This window comes from Dromiciops gliroides, chromosome 3, assembly GCF_019393635.1.
Source record: "Dromiciops gliroides isolate mDroGli1 chromosome 3, mDroGli1.pri, whole genome shotgun sequence".
NCBI classification, from domain to species: Eukaryota; Metazoa; Chordata; class Mammalia; order Microbiotheria; family Microbiotheriidae; genus Dromiciops; species Dromiciops gliroides.
In genome coordinates, this window is record NC_057863.1 from 637259695 (window position 1) to 637280185 (window position 20491).

Consider the following 20491-nt stretch of genomic DNA (forward strand, 5'->3'; position numbering starts at 1 on the left):
ACCCCCCCAGCCATCACCATCACCATCACCACCACCACCACCAGGCCACACTCCACCAGTTGGTTCAAGCAGAAGGTGACTCCCCCCAGGGCATTGGGACTCAGTGTACCATAGCTAAGTGGCTGCCTCTTTCATTGTCTCTCCCTTCCCCAGCCATTGGCTGTCGAGTGTGGGAACTACCAACAGCTTTGGGACTCACAGAGTCCCTGAGTCACTTCTGGTCTATAAATAAAAGCTCCCTCCTGCACTGAACACACAGCCTGGTGAGGGTGAGGAGCAGGGAGCCTGCCTCCTGAGGCCAGCCAGCCCAAGGCTTCCAAGGGAAAGACCAGCCTCTGGCTCATCAGTGTAAGTAGAAGCCAAAGCAGGGGCAGGATGGGTAGGATCTAAAAACCTCCTATGGCAAAGAATGCTTTTAGGCCCAATCCATGGTCACCTGACTCACCCCCTTACCCCCAGACTGCTGTCAATAGATGGCAGCACCAGGCTCTGTCCTGGGCACGGAGGGAACAAGGGTTGCCTTGGACCAACCATTTCTTCTTTTCTTGAAAAGGCTCAACTCGAAGTCAAGCCAGTGGATGGAAGTGGATAGAGTTGAAGACCTTACTCTCCAGGTAATATTAGGTAAATTACTTGTCCTCTCTGGTTCTCATTTCCTTCACCTATAAAACTGGTAGGGGAGGGAGCATGTAAAATGTGTCGGAATAGGTGATCTCATCTCTCCTCCCTCTGCTACAGTGGAAAGGACACTGATTTTGGAACCATGGGACTATAGGAACAAAGATTTATTGGGGGGGGGCGGGGAGGTAATTAGGATTGGGTGACTTATCCAGAGTCACACAGTAAGTGTCTGAGGCTGGATTTGAACTCAGGTCCTCCTGACTCCAGGGCTGGTGCTCTATCCATTGTGCCATCTAGCTATCCAGAAACATAGATTTAGAGTCAGAAAGGCTTTCAAGATACATCTAATGCCACCTCTCCTTTTAGAGATAGCTAAGTGGTACAAGAGACTAGAGTCAAGAAGACCCCAATTCAAATCTTGTTTTATACCCCAATTAGCTGTATGACCCTGGGCAAGTCACTTAACCTCTGCCCGCCTCTGTGATCATAAGAGGACCTACTCACCTCACTAAGGTTGTGAGGATCAAATGAGATATTTGTAAAATATTTTGTGAACTTTAAGGTGCTATTAAATGTTAGTTATTAATATTATTATTTAGGTGTGAAAATAGGAAATGACTTGCCAAAGTCCCATAGGTACTAAGCAGCAAAGCCATTCAAATTCAGATCCTCTAACTCCCAGTTCAGCCTTCTTTCCCCCATACTGCTGTGTCTCTAAGTCAAAGGACCCAGGTTCAAATCATGCCTCTGTTGCTCACCATCTATGTAACCATGCATGATCAGTTCTCTTCCTCTCTCTGAACAACTGTTCCATATCTGCAAAATGACTCAATGGAATTTCAGGTCCCTAAATTTAAAGTAAGAAGGCACCTGAAAAGTGCAACTTGTTTATTTTCCAAATAAGGAAACTAAGACACAGCCTCAGAGAAGTTATGATTTGATGGGATACTCTGAAATCTATAAAATGGGGGTATCTGTTGGCCCATTATTGAAACAGATGAGTTGTCACATCAGAAGACTAATTGGGGGGGGGGGGGGCAGCTAGGTGGCACAGTGGATAAAGCACCAGCCCTGGATTCAAGGAGGACCTGAGTTCAAATCTGGTCTCAGACACTTAACATTTACTAGCTGTGTGACCCTGGGCAAGTCACTTAACCCTCATTGCCCAGCAAAAACAAAAACAAAAAAACCCAACTAATCACCTGATAAAATATTCTACAAATTAAATTAAAGCAAAATTTAAATAATATTGATCAGGATAATTAGAAATGGCAAAGATTTTACTAAAGGGGCAGCAGCTTCTCTGGCATGAACAGCAGGATCTTATTATCGTTGTTCCCTCTCTTCCCTCTCCTTCCATTCTCTCCTGGAATCTGAGCCCTTTGGGGCCATATGAGGAGGATATCAAAAGGAACCCTAGGTTCCATGTGTTTCTCCTTAAGGAAAGAGGCAGGTCACCTCCATTCCCACCTGGGTCACCTGGGCTTCATTCAAACTCCCTTCTTTTCTCCCTTGCAGCTAAAGAAACTCTGGGCAAAGATGCCCCAGGACTGTATTGGGGCAATATCTAACTACTCCTGGGGATGGAACACCAGAGATGCCATCCCAGCTTCAGGCTGGAGACAGGCTACATCCTGGGGGTGCCTGCCAGCCACTAGGAGCAACAGGCTCAGTCACCTGCAGGCACAAGATGAGTCACATCCAAGGGCCTTTTTCATGTCCTAGGGTTGTCTCTTACTAGCTTTCAAGTACTTCCCCTTTCTGATCTCTGGTCTCCTCCTCTGTCAAATGGGATAATGCTACTACAGCTCCCTGCTCTGAAAACTGAGGTCAAGAAGTGTCTTCCTTACCCAAGGTCACAGGAGTAAAGGGTTGTTGTCAGAATAGTCTGGAACTTTGAAAAAGGTCCAAAGAAATGTGAGCTCTCATCACTGAGAGACACTGTGGCCCAACGGTAAGAATTCTGCCTTTGTTCTTAAAGAAATTGGGTTCTAAACCTGCCTCTCTCGCTTACTTCCTGTATGACCTTGGACAAGTCACTTAACATCTTTGGGCCTCAGTTTCCTTATCTGTAAAATGAGGTTAGTTCAGGGCAGCTAGGTGGCGCAGTGGATAGAGCACTGGCCCTGGATTCAGGAGTACCTGAGTTCAAATCCGGCCTCAGACACTTAACACTTACTAGCTGTGTGACCCTGGGCAAGTCATTTAACCCCAATTGCCTCACTAAAAAAAAAAAATTTTTTTTTAAATGAGGTTAATTCCTAAGGACCTTCCCAAATCTAAAGCTACAAGCCCAACATCATTTCCCTAGGTAAAGCATTGATGAGCACTATGATGTAGGAGTTGTCCCAGAGCTAGCCATGGGGACCTTCATTCAAATCCAGACTCTGGTATATAGTAGCTGTATGATTCATGGCAAATAAACCTTCTGGTACCCTAGGCAAGGAAGAAAGGAAAGAAAGGAGGGAGAGAGGGATGGAGGGAAAGAAGGAAGGAAATAAGGTAGAAAGGAAGGAAGGAGAAAAAAGAGAGGGGGAAAGGAGGAAAGGAGGGAGTGAGGAAGGAAAGGAGTGAAGAAAGGAAGAAGGGAGAGAAGGAAGGAAGGCAGGGATGAAAGAAGGAAGGGAGGGAAGGGAGGGAGAGCCAGGGAGCATATTGATATAGTGGAAAGAGTGTTAGACATGGAATCACAAGTATCTGAATTCAAATACACACACACACATACACAAACACACACATACACCTCTTTACCTATAGATTCTGTGATCAGGCACAGAAGTCACCTGCCTCTTGGTACCCCTAGGTAGCTCTCTAAGATTATAAGCTACATACCAACTATGTATATATATATCGATGGAAGGAAATTCCACACTAGAAATTCCCCATGTGGTGATTTCATTTACAGGTTTGGCAAAAAATTAATTAATTAATTAATTTTAAAAAGGTGGGGTTATGTTTGTATGTGAGTGAGAGGGAGTGTTATAAGACCTGAACCTAAGTGATTAACAAATCTTTGCAATGATTCCCCTTTCTTCTTCTTTTCTTTCTAGAATTCCTATATAAGAATTCTCAGGGAGACAAACACCGGCTGGCTCACTCACAGCAGTCTTGCATTTCATCTCCTGGATGAAACCCATCTGAAAGAGCTCAAAGGTGGCTCCCTGGGGAGCTGCCAAAGCCAGTGGGCAGTGTGGCAGATGTTACCCATGGGTACCGGCCATGCCCCCTGCCTTGCTCCACTGAAGAAAGGATCAGCATGCACCCCCACCCCCTGATCGCCTTCCCAAGGGATTTTGTAAACTAGAGGGGCTGTTGATTTCACAAATCCTCTTTCAGTAGGAAATATGTATTTCCACAAGAGCTTCATTTCCATCAGTGGGTAGAAATGGAATTCTCTTCTTCAATTCTCTTCACAGTGAAGATGACCTCTGAATATTACAGGGGCTCCCAGTAGGACTCTATGAGGACATGTTTCCAAGATGAGCTATTGACTTTCTTTGGAAAGGAGAGTTAAAGCTGTCTGGGATTAGGAGGGTGGGAATGAGGAGAACCCCTTCATTCTGGGAATGAGTGACTTAATTTCTGAAGCCTCTAGGGCTCTGTATTTTCCATAGTGTTCTAGCATAGGTTATGACAAGCTGTTATGATAACAAGCAATTGTTGTAGGAGAAATTCTCTATGTTTCCTCCCAATGGGTAGAGAAAAGTGGTACCTTTTATTTTTATTTTTTTGAGGGGCAATGAGGGTTAAGTGACTTGCCCAGGGTCACACAGATAGTAAGTGTCAAGTGTCTGAGGCCACATTTGAACTCAGGTCCTTCTGAATCCAGGGCTGGTGCTTTATCCACTGTGCCACCTAGCTGCCCTCCAAGTGGTACCTTTTATAAAGGAATGAATCCCTCTCATGTGTCTCTTCCATGAGGTGACATGTGGGCAGTGCTGGCTTTCTGGATACTTGAGAAAAAAGCAAAGATGTTTTGATAAAGTGTCTTTATAAGATCATCCCTTTGAATGCTAGGAGAGACCTTGGTTAATAGCAAGAAAAAAACTGATTAAAAGTTTCTGTACCTTATGTGATCACTAGGATACTATATATGCAGAATAACAGCAGAAAGAGTACGGAGTTTGGTGGTAGGTATCTGAGTTTGAATCCTTGTTCTATCTTTCACTCTTTGTATGACCTTGGACCTGTCACTTGACTCATTTTCTGTTTCCTTCTCTTTAAAATGAAGGGTTAGACTAGATAATCGTATGAATGCTCAAATCCCTTTTGGCTCTGAGAGTCAGAGGTTCTGTCTTAGGATTGGAACTGGGAGGCACCTCAAAGGCTATCTGGTTGTCTTACAAAGAAAAAAAGTGGTCCCAGTGGGTCATCCCTGATGCTAGGGAAACTGAGACTAATAGATAGCATGAGTTAAAGTGTTCTGAGCTGAAGAAGGGCTGAGGCTGATCAGGTGTACCCACTAAGACCTGTACCAATACCATGAGCCCCCCAGGAGTAGGGGGACTTTCAGGCTGGCTAAGAGAGTTTGTTTTTCAGTCATGTCTGACTCTTCATAACCCCATTTAGGGTTTTCTTGGCAAAAATACTGGGAATAGCTCATGTTATAGATGAGAAAACTGAGGCAAACAAGGTGAAGTAACCTACCCAGGGTCACACAACTAATAAGTGTCTACTGCCAGATTTGAATTCAGGATGCTAAGTCTTCTTCTGGGCCTGTCATTCTATCCACTGCGCCACCTAGCTGCCAAGATAGAGACCAAGTCTCTCCCTCTCTTTTTTAGACTTAAGAGAGAAAGACCACAGCGAAGAGAGAGAGACAGAAAGGAGGAAAATAAGCCACAGAGAGACCAGGGTCACTGAGTCAGTAAGTGGCCAAGCCAAGATTCAAACCCAGGACCTGAATTCTAGATTCAGTATATTACTGTTGTCTGTCTCTTTCTGAGGTCCTCTGAAGGTCCTATACTAAACCTGGGCAGGGTTTAGTACAAGTCTGTGTGGCCAAGATAAAACAAAGAGATGAACAATTGATTACCTGCTTCGTCTCAGCTATCTCCATGACCAGTCGGAATTGAACCATTCACCACAGAATCATAGAATTGTAGCATTGAAAGGGATCTCAGCAACCATATAATCCAACCCATACCCAAAAAGGAATCCCTCCTAGAACATACCCAACGAGTGGCCAACCAGTCACTGTTTGAAGATATCCAAGATGGAAGAATCTAATCCCTCTCCAGGGAGCCCTTTCCACTGTACTCCAATCCAGTCTTTTCCTTTTCAACTCTAGGAAGGAAGAAGGATTTGGGGAAATATCTCATTTCTCAGCTGGTCCACTCCACACTGGGTACTATGTTTACTTATTAAAAATGAGCAAAGGGGAGCAGCTAGGTGGCGCCATGGATAAAGCACTGGCCCTGGATTCAGGAAGAGCTGAGTTCAAATCTGACCTCAGACACTTGACACTTACTAGCTGTGTGACCCTGAGCAAGTCACTTAACTCTCATTGCCCCAAGGAAAAAAAATGAGCAAAATGGCCTTTTTACAATGACCATGGATATATATATATATATATTGGTCTTCAGATTATTCCTGCAAATTGAGAGAGTAGTAGAGATTACAACATCCCCATTTTACAGACTGGCAAACCAGAGTTCCCATTTATATTTTCCATGGACACTCAAAACATTCTTGAAAATCTGGAACTGACAGTCTACTTATGCCATTTGTGTATCTTTCCATTGCCTGCAGGGTTATTTGTAATTTTAATTCTTTCCTTACATTGAAAAATAAAACTTGACCAGTCTTAGCACCTGAAAAAAAAAAAAAGAGAAGACAATTTGGAACTGAGCAATTTTACTTATAATGTCTTCTTTTTTTTTTTGCATGATCCCTTTATTTTGTTTGTTTTTTCTTTTTAGTACTTTATTGAATTTTATTTTTTTCCCCCAATTACATGTAAAAACAATTTTAACATCCTTTTTTTTTTTTTGGTGAGGCAATTGGGGTTAAATGACTTGCCCAGGGTCACACAGCTAGTAAGTGTCAAGTGTCTGAGGCCATATTTGAATTCAGGTTCTCCTGAATCCAGGGCCGGTACTTTATCCACTGCACCACCTAGCTGCCCTAACATCCGATTTTAAAACCATGTTCCAAATTCAGGTTCATGTCTTATGCATCTGGATCAAAATTTGAATGTAAATCTTCCTGATTCCAAGTATAGCATCCTATCTATTGTGATGTCCTGCTTCTCACTGTTGGCAGATGTAATAAGAAAGTAGAATGGGCATTTTCAAGCTGTCAGTAATAATCTAGCAGTCCTAAACTATAGCTAGACATTGTATAATAAATAGACTTAATTCACTAGTAAATAATATTCTTGCCTTCTTATTTTACATGTGATTTATACATTTTCTACATGTCTTCATATAATATATTGTATATATTATATATTTTATTCTATTTGTGTTATTGTTGTTTGTCAATCATGTCTACCTCTGCAGGACCTCATTTGGGGTTTTCTTGGCAGAGATGCTGGAGTGGTTTACCATTTGCTGCTCCAGGTCATTTTACAGATGAGGAAACTGAGGCAAACAGGGCTAAGTGACTTACCCAGGGTCACACAGCTAGTAAGTGTCTGAGGTGAAATTTGAACTCAGGAAGATGAGTCTTTCTGTTTCCAAGCCCAGTGCTCTATCTGCTGTACCACCTAGTTACCCACTTTATTTTATAGAGAGGCATTATGGCATAGACAATAGAGGGACTGCTCTATGAATCAGGAAGGCTTGGGTTCAAGTCCTGACTCTGACACATACTGGTTATGTCCAGGAGATAAGTAGCACTGTGGGTAGAACACTGGATCTGGAGTCAGGAAGACCCGAGTTCAAATTCTGCCTCAGATACTTACTATCTGTAAGACATTTAAATTCAGTTTCAGTTCCCTCATCTGTAAAATGGGATAGTAAAAGCATCTACCTTTCCAGGATGGTTGTGAGTATCAAAAGAAATAATATTGGTAAAGTGCTTTGCAAACTTTAAAGTTCTATATAAATGCTGGCTATTATCTGTGTGACCCTCATTAAGTCATTTATTATCTCAGAGACCCAGGAGAGTCTCGAATGCTAAAACTTGCACAACAGTCCATGTGAATATAAGATCATAGAGGTAGAGTTAGAAATTATTCCAGGGCCATCTGGCCCAACCCCCTATTCTGACAGTTAAGGAAACTGAGGCACAGAGAGAATAAATGACTTGCTAGTCTGACAACTAGTAAGTGTCTGAGGCAGAATTTGAACTCAGGTCCTCTGTTATTTTCACTGCACTATGGTGATTTAATGCTGCTTCTTAGTGATAGAGAATGGGATTGGCTAGGTGACACAGTGGATAGAGCACTGGCCCTGCAGTCAAGAGAACTTGAGTTCCAATTTCACCTCAGACACTATAGCAATGTAATCACTGAGTGGGGCATATATGAGTATATGGATATGATTGTATATGTATGTGCCTATGTGTATTTATATATAGATATAGATATACAGATATAGATATTGTCTGTACATATCATATATATGATATAAAGTTTATGTTAATAATATATATTTATAAACTTGTATGTGTATGTATACACATGAAGATATGTGTATGTATATATATATATGTATATATACCAAAATATAGGTAAAGCTATATAATTGAGGGGGGTTTTTTTGTTTTGTTTTTAGTGAGGCAATTGGGGTTAAGTGACTTGCCCAGGGTCACACAGCTAGTAAGTGTTAAGTGTCTGAGGCCAAATTTGAACTCAGGTCCTCCTGATTCCACTGCGCCACCTAGCTGCCCCCGGTAAAGCTGTATGAAAGATGGATATATGTATATAAATAATAGATACAAAACACAAATATATGCTCTCTATGTGTGTATGCTTAGATAGATAAATGGATAGATCGATGATGGATGGATAGATGTGTGTGTGAGCATATATACGTATATTTATATGAATATATATATATGTAAATGTATATCCTTTGGGGCTATCTGGAACAAATTTAATTCCCCTTATACAAGACAGCTGTTCAAATATTGAAATTATCTATCTTGCTCTCCATCCATCCATTTATTCATCTATCTACCCAGCCCTCACCTATCTATCTATCTAGCCATCTATCATCTATGTATCCATACATTTATCCATCTATCCATCCATCATCTATCTGATTTCTTCTTTGTAAGAGAAGAACCTTCCTCCACTCATTCAGACTGATAATTGTCTTGTGATTTTTAGTCTTCGAAAGTTTCCTGGGGCCACTGAGAAACTGTGACTTACCTAGGTTCACAGGGCCAATTTGTGTCAAAGGGAGCATTTGAGCTCAGGTCTTTTTTTTTTTTTTTTTTTTTGCGGGGCAATGGGGGTTAAGTGACTTGCCCAGGGCCACACAGCTAGTAAGTGTTAAGTGTCTGAGGCTGGATTTGAACTCAGGTACTCCTGAATCCAGGGCCCGTGCTTTATCCACTGTGCCACCTAGCTGCCCCGAGCTCAGGTCTTTTTAACCATAAGTTTAAACCACTATCCACTCTTCCAAGAACCCTCTTTATGTACATATACTATATGTGTATCTGTAGTGTATCAGTAACAATACATATAATAGGCTATTGGAGGGGGCAGAGCCAAGATGGCGGAGGAAAGGCAGTGAGCTCTTGAACTCATGACACAATCGCTCCAAAAAACATCCAAATAACGCCATAGGAAAATGCCTGTAGCAGCAAAACTCACAGAAGAATGTGCTGAAATCATCTTCTGACCAAGAACAGCTTGGAAGCTCAGAAGGAGGGAGCTGCTGTGCTGATACAGGAGTTGAGCCCAACCCCACAGTCACCCTGACACAGATCCAGTCCCAGGACGGCCTCACCAGAGAAGGAGACCCCTAGAGCCTCTGAATCAGCTGAAGCACCAGTGTCATCTGGAACTAAGCTCACAGTCTGGGGAGAGGGCTGAGCCCTGGTCAGGGGAGAGACTACAGGGGTCTATGCTGGTGCTGAGGCAGAACTTGGATTTTTCACCCCTGCTGAGAACCAGGAGGTAGGCCCGAGTAGCAGTGGCCCAGGTGGGGGAGGGTCACAGGCTCATTGGAGCTAACAACTACAACACAAAAGCTGATTGATTAGCAAGTAGGTCTCAGGTCATCTATGGACCAGGGAACAGGCCGGGCGAGTGAAGAACCTGATCCTCCTTAAATCAAACCACCTGGGACTTCTTTTTTTTTTTTTTGGTGAGGCAATTGGGGTTAAGTGACTTGCCTAGGATCACACAGCTAGTTAAGTGTTAAGTGTCTGAGTCTGGATTTGAACTCAGGTCCTCCTGACTCCAGGGCCAGTGCTCTAATCACTGCGCCACCTAGCTGCCCCTCACCTGGGACTTCTTAAGTTTGGGATACTGCAGCCTGGAAAGTGCCCCACTTTAAGGAGCTAAAAGTCTAGTAAAAGAAAGGCAAGATGAGCCGACAGAGAAAGGTGAGGACCATAGAAAGTTTCTTCAGTAACAACGAAGACCGAGGGGCACCCTCAGGGGCACCCTCAGAGGAAGATGTCAACATCAGGGTACCTATATCTAAAGCTTCCAAGAAAAATACGAATTGGTCTCAGGACATAGAGGTGCTCAAAAAGGACTTTGAAGATAAAGTTAGAGAGGTAGAGGAAAAAATGGAAAGAGAAATTAGGGTGATGCAGGAAAGACATGAGGAAAAAGTCAACAGCTTGAAAAGTCAAATTGGCCAAATGGAAAAGGAGGTACAAAAGCTCTCTGATGAAAATAATTGCCTAAGAATTAGGATTGAAGGGGCAGCTAGGTGGCGCAGTGGATTGAGCACTGGCCCTGGAGTCAGGAGTACCTAAGTTCAAATCCAGCCTCAGACACTTAACACTTACTAGCTGTGTGACCCTGGGCAAGTCACTTAACTCCAATTGCCTCACTAAAAAAAAAAAAAAGAATTAGGATTGAACAAATGGAAGCCAGTGACTTTATGAGAAACCAAGACACAATAAAGCAAATCCAAATGAATAAAAAAATAGAGGGCAATGTGAAATGTCTTCTGGGAAAAACTTCTAACCTGGAAAATAGGTCCAGGAGAGATCATTTGAAATTTATTGGTCTATCTGAAAACCATGATCAAAGAAAGAGCTTAGACATCACCTTCCAAGATATTCTCAGGGAAAATTGCCCTGAAATTCTAGAAGAAGAAGCTAAAATAGAAATTGAAAGAATCCACCGATCACCTCCAGAAAGAGATCCCAAAAGGAAAGCCTCCAGGAATATTATAGCCAAATTCCAGAGCTCTCAGGTCAAGGAGAAAATATTGCAAGCTGCCAAAAAGAAAGAATTCAAGTACTGTGGAGCCCCAGTCAGGATAACACAAGATCTAGCAGCTTCTACATTAAAGGATGGGAAGGCATGGGATATGATATTCCAGAGGGCAAAGGAATTGGGATTACAACCAAGAATCACCTACCCAGCAAAACTCAGCACTATCTTTCAGCAGAAAAAAATGGGACTTTAATGAAAAAGAGGACTTGCAGATATTTGTGATGAAAAGACCTGAACTGAATGGCAAATTTGACTTTCAAATACAAGACCCTAGAGAACTATAAAAAAATTGGAGTTGAGAGACATACCTGGGGTCGTACATTGGATGACTATCTTGTGTCTGAGGCCAGGTTTTGGCTGGGATCCCCCTGGGTCCAGGGGTGATGCTTTGTCCACTGTGTCACCTAGCTGCCCCATGATGACGTCTTTAGGGTTAAATTGAGGGGTGAGGGGAATGCACTGGGGGAGGGGGAAGGGCAGAGATGAAATCCTACATGAAAGAAACAGAAAAAGGCTTATGGAGTAGAGGAAGAGATGGGAGAGGAACAGGTCAGTAAATGAATTTTACACTCACCAGAAAAGGCTCAAAGACCTTAAACTCATCAGAGCTGCCTCAAGGAGGGACTAACAGACACACCCAACTGGGTGGAGTAATCTATTTAATCTGGGCAGTAAATGAGCCTAACACTCAACAAAATTGGCTCAAAGACCTCAATCTTATTAGAATGGGCTCAAGGAGGGAATAATGTACACACTCAATTGGGTGGAGTAATCTCTCTAACCCTGCAAGAAAATAGGAGGGGAAGGGGATAGAGAGAGAGGGGGGCAAAAGAAGGGCAGAGTAGGGGAGGGGACAGAAGCAAATCCCTTTTGAAGAGGGATAGGATGAAAGAAGATGGATAATAGAATAAATGTCATGGGGAAGAGAATAGGATGGAAGGGAAACCGTTAACAATAATAATCATGAAAAAGAGAAAAGGGAAGGAAATTGTACAAAAAATATTTATAGCAACTCTTTGTGGAGGCTAAGAATTGAGAATCAAGGGAATGTCCATCAATTGAGGAATGATGGAAGAAGCTGTGCTATATGATTGTGGTGGAATGGTCTTGTGCTATAGGAAATGGCAAACAGGATGATCCCCAAAAAACCTGGAAAGACTAATGAACATAATTGTATAGTGAAGTGAGCCAAGCTGGGAGGACATTGTGTATAGGGACAGCAGTATTGTTTAATGAGCAATTGTGAATGACTTAACTACTCTCAGCAATGCAATGATCCAAGATAATCCCAAGGAACTAATAAGGAAGCTTACTATGCACCCCCATAGAAAGAACTGATAAAAAGAACACTGGTTGCGATCTTGTGAAGGGGGGAGGAAAGGGAGGAAAGGAGAAAAATTTGGAACTCTAAATCTTATGAAAATGAATGTTGAAAACTACCCTTACATGTAACTGGAAAAAATAAAATAAATATTTGTTGCAAATAGGCTATTAGAATACTGTCTAGTATAAAACAATATATTCTATTTAATGTATTATATATGAAAACATGATTATGAAAGAATTCTCTATATTTTGGAATAGTTATAGGTATGTTTTACCCAATATATATGTATGTGTGTATATATATGTATATATATGTACATGCAATGACACATGCTTGCATGAGTACAGGTGTGTGTGTGTGTGTGTGTGTGTGTGTGTGTTCGGGGGCGCTCATGCCTCAGAACTGCTGTTGCCTCTCCTTTCTAAAGCCAGTCCGGGCTGGAGAAGGGTAGTGAGTTTGTTCCACCAGGCTACTTTCCGGACAAAGCCCTAGATCTGCCCAGAGTGTGGGCTGGATAGCTTCGAAAAGTTCCCACCCTTTCTCTCCCCTGGATAACATTGAGGAGACAACAAAAGAAGCGTGCCTTGCGACCGACAGCATGCATTAGTGATGCGGTCTGACAGGGCATTGTCCTTCAGGGCATTTCCCGTCCTGATCGGCCATCTGGAGGACTTTTTTTTCCCCAAAGAATACATTGATCGATCAGTCTTATCCGGGCTTTTAAAAACTTGGGAACGTTCTGCTCTTTGACACTCAATGGGCTTCTTAAGGAAGGATTGTTTGTTGGTTTTGGCTGAAGTAAAGCCAAAAAAAGAAAAAAATTAAAATTTATCACCAACCCCTACCCCCCCCCCAAAAAAAAAAAGAAAGAAAGAAAGAAAGAAAAAGAAATCCTGGGTCATTCTTATGTTTCAAGACTGGAGGGCTTTCTTAAGAGGAGCCAACAAGGAAAATGCCTCAGAGTCCAGTTCAGTTTCTGGGACTTGCTGGTTGGTTCTTTCCCGGGTTTAACCTTCCTTGTCAAATCCAGGGCAGTCCCATATCTTTACTTGTGTCCTCCCAAAATGTGCTATTCACATTCTCTTTTCCTTCTCCCAGAAACCCCTTTTTAGATTTTGTTTGTAAGAATTATAAACGACATTTAAATAGTGCTTGAAGGTTTGCAATCTTTGGTAAAGATTATCTCATCTGAACAGGACAATAGGCCTGGAAGTCAGTATTATTCCCATTTTACAAATGGGGAAATAATGAGAAAAATTAACCAACTGGTCCAGACTTAGCTAGTAAACGTAGAAGGAAGAATTCCAACTCAGGTTTAGTCTGACTCCAAGGGCAGCTAGGTGGATAGAGATTGGGGGCCAGAGTTAGGAAGACAAGTTCAAATGGGACTTCAGACACTAGCTGTGTGACCCTGGTCAGGTCACTTCATTCGGCTTGCCTCAGTTTCCTCATCTGTAAAATGTGCTGGAGCAGGAAATGGCAAACCACTCCAGTATCTTTGCCAAGAGAACCCCAAATGGAGTCACAGAGTTGATAGACTGAAACAACTAAACAACAATGTATTAGCCTGACCCCAATTTCACTGAGCTCCTTGCCTATCTCCCCTGGACACTTTTTTTTTTTTTTTTGAGGCAATAGGAGCTAAGTGACTTGCCCAGAGTTACACAGCAAGTAAGTGTCTGAGGCCAGATTTGAACTCAGGTCCTAATGACTCCAGGGTCAGTGACCTATCTACTGTGCCACTAGCTGCCCTACCTCTGGATACTTCTTAATGATTGCTACCATTTCTTTGGCTTGAAGAGATGCAATATAGATTTAAAGTGCTGGATTCAGGGGCAGCTAGATGGCGTAGTGGATAGAGCACCGGCCCTGGAGTCAGGAAGACCTGAGTTCAAATCCAGCCTCAGACACTTAACACTTACTAGCTGTGTGACCCTGGGCAAGTCACTTAACCCCAAGTGCCTCACTTAAAAATAAAATAAAGTGCTGGATTTGAATTTGGAACTCAGATTCTGACTTTTCCATTTGTTTATTAGCTGTATGACCTTGGGCAAGTCACTTAACTTCTTGGGGCCTCAGTTTCCTCAACTGTAAAAAAAAAGAGCATAATGATAACACATATATCACACAGTTGTTGGGTGGATCTAAAGGGATGTTGTGTGTATGTCTATGTATACATATCAATTAGTAGTATTGTTATTCCCATTATATATCTGGGGAAACTGAGTGTCAGAGATGTGAAGTGACTTTCCTACAGTCACCCAGCTGCCAAGTGCCAGATCTAAGATTCTAAACCAAGTCTCTCCTGAACCCCAGGTCTGATCATCTTTCTCCTACCTGCTGCTTTTCTTTGACCCCTAAACTTTTACAGCCCCGCCTGGTTAATTCATACTCTCCCAGCTCTCTGATGAGAAATTCATTCCCATTGGATGAGGAAAGTTTCCCCAATCTTTGGGACTGGGGGTGGGGGAGAAAGATCTGGGTAAAATGACTTGCCCAGGGTCACACAGCTAGTATTTCATGCTGGATTGGAATTCAGGTCTTCCTGACTCCAAGGTCAGTGCTCTACCACCTAGCTACCTTGTCTTTCGGAGTTTGTAAGGGGCCGGACTAGGTTCTCTTTAATTTGAATTTCCAGTCCTTTAGAAGTATAACCTTTGAGAGAGACAAGGAGAGGACACACAGGCTAATGGTGACTAGGAAATCACCACATCATTCGAGTAATTAGCAATAATTAATGATTCATAATCAAAGAATGGGGGATAAGGGAGCATCTTCAATCTTGTAAGAATATTTCTCTTCTGTTATACATAATTAGAAATTTGCTAAGCCTTTGGCATACTTTATAACAGCTAAAGCATTTACTTAAGAACTTACTATGTGTCTGACTCCATGCTAGTCAGTGACACTGAATTTAGTCAGATGAGCTGGATTCAAATGCTGTTTCTGTCACAGACTGTCTATATGATCTTGGGCAAATCATTTCATTTTCCTGGCCCTCAGTTTCCCCATTCGTAAGATGTGAGAGTTGGACTAGCTGTCCTTTGAAGTACCTTCCCACATTAAATATATTATCCTATAATTAGAGGCAATTTGTGGGGGGACAGCTAGGTGGTGCAGTGGATAAAGGGCCAGTCTTGGATTCAGGAGGACCTGAGTTCAAATCTGACCTCAGACACTTACTAGCTGTGTGACCCTGGGCAAGTCACTTAACCCTCATTGCTCTGCCCCCCCCCAAAAAAAAAGAATTTGAAGAGGCAACTTGTGGTACACTGTAAGAGAAATTATTATTAAATAATTAATTGTTAATATTGGAAAAACACAAGATTTATCCCTTTTTTATTTAATTTTTTTTTTTTTGGTGAGGCAATTGGGGTTAAGTGACTTGCCCAGGGTCACACAGCTAGTAAGTGTCAAGTGCCTGAGGTCAGATTTGAACTCAGGTCCTCCTGAATGCAGGGCCAGTGCTTTATCCACTGCACCACCTAGCTGCCCCAAGATCTATCCCTTTTTGAAACCTTACTCTCTACTAGGCCGAGCCAGCATCTGCAAGACATTGCTGATAATGAGATTGGATTAATTTCCTCCTCAAGGCACAGTGGATGGAAGGATCTGAATTCAAATCTCACCTCAGACACTTACTAGCTGTGTGTGACCTTAGGCAAGTCACTTAACCACAGTTGCCTTAAAAAACATCTGGGGCTATCACCAGTCATCAAAATATATTCTAGAATGAAGGACAAAGAAAAACAAGCTCTTCTTCAGACCCCACCCAGGTGGGGAAGCCCATTGTGTTCTACTCAGCTTTGGATGGGGATACATTCTTTGATCAGATGGTTCCAGGCTGGGGGTGATTTGGGAGTAAATGACAGAATCAAAGTCACATTCCCCCAGCCCCTCCTTAGAATAAACTCACCTCTCATTATAATATCCATTCTAGTCATTACTTGTTTTGTTTTTGGCTTTTTGGTGGGGCAATGAGGGTTAAGTGACTTGCCCAGGGTCACACAGCTAGCTTCAAGTGTCTGAGACTGGATTTGACCTCAGGTCCTCCTGTATCCAGGGCCAGTGCTTTATCCACTTGCCACCTAGCTGCTCCTCTTATCATTACTTGTTAATCAATCACTCAGTTACTACCCTTAGTAATACCAACTCTTCCAAGGGCATATAAGCATTGAGTGAGTTCCATCGAGAGTATCCCTGACCCCTTTATTTAATTATATGCTAGCATAATTAATAAAATGGCTAATTTTCCCAAAACTATGTCTTTCAAACTTTTTTATAAATCAGGAAAACCCGAGTTCAAATCCTGTCAGACAAGTTACCTCCATTTGCCTCATTCTGCTCATCTATAAAATGGGAATTTGCCTCAATTTTCAAGTTTGTTTTAGGGATCAAATGAGACAATATTTGTAAATTATATAGTACATAGTAGGTGCTATTTAAATACTTATTCCCTTCCCCTTCCCTGCTTTCTCCTTATTGCTTCCTATGAGCCTATCCCATCCAGTCCTCTGTTTCTTCATCTGTAAAATGAGGGGGTGGGACTACATGGCCTCTGAAGTACCTTCCAACTCTAATTCTGCGATTTCTCTAGATTCTCACAAGAGCCATGGGAGATATGCTGCAGGTATTATTATCCCCATTTCACAGATGAGGAAATTGAGGGTCAAAGAGATAGCTACTAAGTGTCAAAGCCACAATTTGAACCCATGCCTTTGCTAATTCCACACCCAGCAGGTTATCCATTTATCCCCTTCTTTGAGAAGCCTGGTGTGCCCCCAAGCTCCTAAGAGCTCACCAGATAAGGAAATTGAGGCTTAGCCTACCACAGTTCAGATGTCAGGAGCACAAGCAATCTCCTAGCTAGTAGGGATTATAAGCAAGTGCTAATTTAGAAGTCATTGAGTCTAGCTCTCTCATTTTTTTTTTTGTGAGGCAATTGGGGTTAAGTGACTTGCCCAGGGTCACACAGCTAGTAAGTGTCAAGTGTCTGAGGCCAGATTTGAACTCAAGTCCTCCTGAATCCAGGGCCAGTGCTCTATCCACTACGCCATCTAGCTGCCCCAAGATCTCTCATTTTTACAGATAAAGAAACTGAGGGAAAGAGAGGTTAAGTGATTTGCCTAGAGTTACAGAGCTAGTAAGAGTCTGAGGCAACCTGATATAGTGGATAGAGTACTGGACTCGGAATCAGGAAGACCTGGGTTCAAATCCTACTTTTAGACACAGACACCTTAGCTAAGTCCCTTAAACTCTCTGGGCCTATTTCCTCATCTGTAAACTATAGGAACTGGATTCAGTGACTTCTAGGATCTTATCTAGCTCAAGGTCTATAAGTGTCTGTCTGAGTCTAGATTAGAATTTAAGTTATCTTGACTGCAAGTCCAATTGACTACCTAGATGGATATTATTGGGTTTCCTTGCCCGAAACAACTTAATTAATAATTAGCTTAATTTTTTTAGTGTTTTGAGTTCCAAATTTTCTCCCTTCCTCCCACCTCTCCTCTACCTATTGAAAATCAATTATTCCAACCATTCTGGAGAGTAATTTGGAATTATGCCCAAAGGGCGATAAAGCTGTGCATACCCTTTGATCCAGCAATACCACTTTTGGGTCTTTCTCCCAAAGAAATCATGGAAAGGGGAAAGGGACCCACATGCACAAAAATATTTATAGCTGCTCTTTATGTGGTGGCAAGGAATTGGAAGTTGAGGGGATGCCCATCAATTGGGGAATGGCTGGACAAGTTGTGGTATATGAATACAATGGAATACTATTGTGCTGTAAGAAACAATGAGCAGGAGTTCAGAGAAACCTGGAGGGTCTTGCGTGGGCTGATGATGAGTGAGATGAGCAGAACCAGAAGAACATTGTACACAGTATCATCAACATTGAGTGTTGATCTACTGTGATGGACTATATTCTTCTCACCAATGCAATGGTACAGAAGAGTTCCAGGGGACTCATGATAGAAGAGGATCTCCAAATCCAAGAAAAAAAAAAAAAGAACTGTGGAGTATAGATGCTGAATGAACCATAGTATTTCTTTTGTTTTTGGTGCTGTTTTTTCTATTTTGAGGTTTTTCATCATTGCTCTGATTTTTCTCTTATAACATGACTAATGCAGAAATAGGATTAATGTTATTATGTGTATATATATAACCTATATCAGATTACCTGCTGTCTAGGGGAGGGGGGAGGGAGGGGAGGGAGGGAGAAAAATCTGAAATTGGAAAGCTTGTATAAACAAAAGTTGAGAACTATCTTTACATGTAATGGAAAAAAATAAATAAATACAAATGAAAAAAAGAAAATCAATTATATACATGAAATAATGTAAAATATATTTCCATATTAGCCATGTTGACCCCCCAAAAGGCAAGAAAAATAAAGAAAATTGGGAGGAGGTGCAATAATGTGTCAATCTGTACTTAGACTCTATCAGTTCTCTCTCAAGAGTCGGGGAGCACCTTTCATCAGGAGTCCTTTGCAATTATCTTAGATCATTGTATTGATAAGAGTAACTAAGTCTTTCAGGGTTAATCATCATCACAATATTACTGTTCCTATGTACAGTGTTCTATGGGTTCAAATCATTTCACTTTGCATCAGTGCATATAAGTCATTCCAGTTTTTTTTAAGCCATCCTCCTCATCATTTCTTATAGCACAATAATATTCCATCACGATCATATACCACAACTTGTGTATCCTGTCAGTTTCCAGTTCTTTAACCAACACAAAAATAGCTGCTGGAAATATTTTTTGACATGTAGGTCCTTTCCCTCTATTTTTTGATCTCTTTAGGGTACTGACTTAGTAGAAGTATTGCTCAATTAAAGGGTATGCACAGTTTTATAGCCCTTGGCCATAATTCCAAATTCTCTCCAGAATGGCTGGACCAATTCACAGTTCCATCAACAATGCATTAGTGGGGGCAGCTAGGTGGTGCAGTGGATAGAGCACTGGCCCTGGATTCAGGAGGTACTGAGTTCAAATTCAGCCTCAGACACTTGACACTTACTAGCTATGTGACCCTGGGCAAGTCACTTAACCCTCATTGCCCCACAAAAACAAAAACAAAAAAAACAACAAACAATGCATTAATATACCTATTTTTCTACATTCCCTCCAGCATGTGTCTTTTTTCTTTTGTCATTTTAGTCAATCTGATAGGTATGAAGTAGTATCTCAGAATTTTTTTAATTTTAAATTTCTCTAATCAGAAGTATTGAGAACATTTTTTCATATGACTATTAATAGATTTGATTTCTTCTTCTGAAAATTGCCCATTCACATACTTTGACCATTTATCAGTTGAAGGATAACTCTTATTTTTATCAATTTGACTCAGTCCTCTCTATATTTGAGAAATGAGACCTTTGTCAGAGAAACTTGTTATGAACCTTTTCCCCCAGTTTCCTGCTTTCCTTCTAATTTTGGTTACATTCATTTTATTTGTGCAAAACCATTTTAATCTCATGTAATCAGAATTATATATTTTATTTCTCATGATCCTATCTCCTGATTGCTTATAAACTTTTCCCTTATCCATAGATCTGACAGGTAAAATTTTCCATGCCCCCCTAATTTACTTATGGTATCACCTTTTATGAGTAAATCATGTACGCATTTTGACCTTATCTTGGGAGACAGTGTAAGATGTTGGTCTATGCCTAGTCTCTGTCAAACTGATTTCCAGATGAGCGTTATCTCACCTGTTTTATAGGTGAGAAAACTGAGACCCTGAGAGGTGATTAAGTTGAGCCAATATCACACAGATGGTGAGTATCAAAAGCAGGGTTATACCTCGGTCTTCTTTAGACCAAGGCTCAACACCAGTTGCCTGCGAAAGTGGGAGAGCTCATGCCCACTGTGCTTCTCACCATCAAATACGTTTTCAAAGTTAAGGCTGTTTTTAGAGACAGATTTTATCTGACGAAGAGTAAAAAACACACTTTGTAAAGTGACTATTGGAGATAGGGCCCTGTGCCATGTGCTAAGGAATTAGGGAGACAGAGGCAACATAAGACATGTTCTCAAGGAACTTATAGTCTGACAGAGGAAAGGTTGTGGACAGAAATTCCATCAGAGTAGCTGACATGTATGCATATGAATATGGAGTGTCTTGACCTAGATCTAGCCATCTATCCATTGATCTATTTATCTGTCATGTCTGTCTATCT

General features: G+C 41.6%; 1 long non-coding RNA gene across 1 annotated transcript; it reads left to right on the forward strand.

Annotated features, from left to right (window-relative positions):
- Nucleotides 1–262: 262 nt before the first annotated feature.
- LOC122749696 lies at nucleotides 263–6498 on the forward strand. The gene is made up of 3 exons (XR_006355696.1): nucleotides 263–348; nucleotides 554–614; nucleotides 3672–6498. It is a non-coding gene; the product is annotated as an uncharacterized LOC122749696 (long non-coding RNA).
- The last annotated feature ends 13993 nt before the right edge of the window (nucleotides 6499–20491 follow it).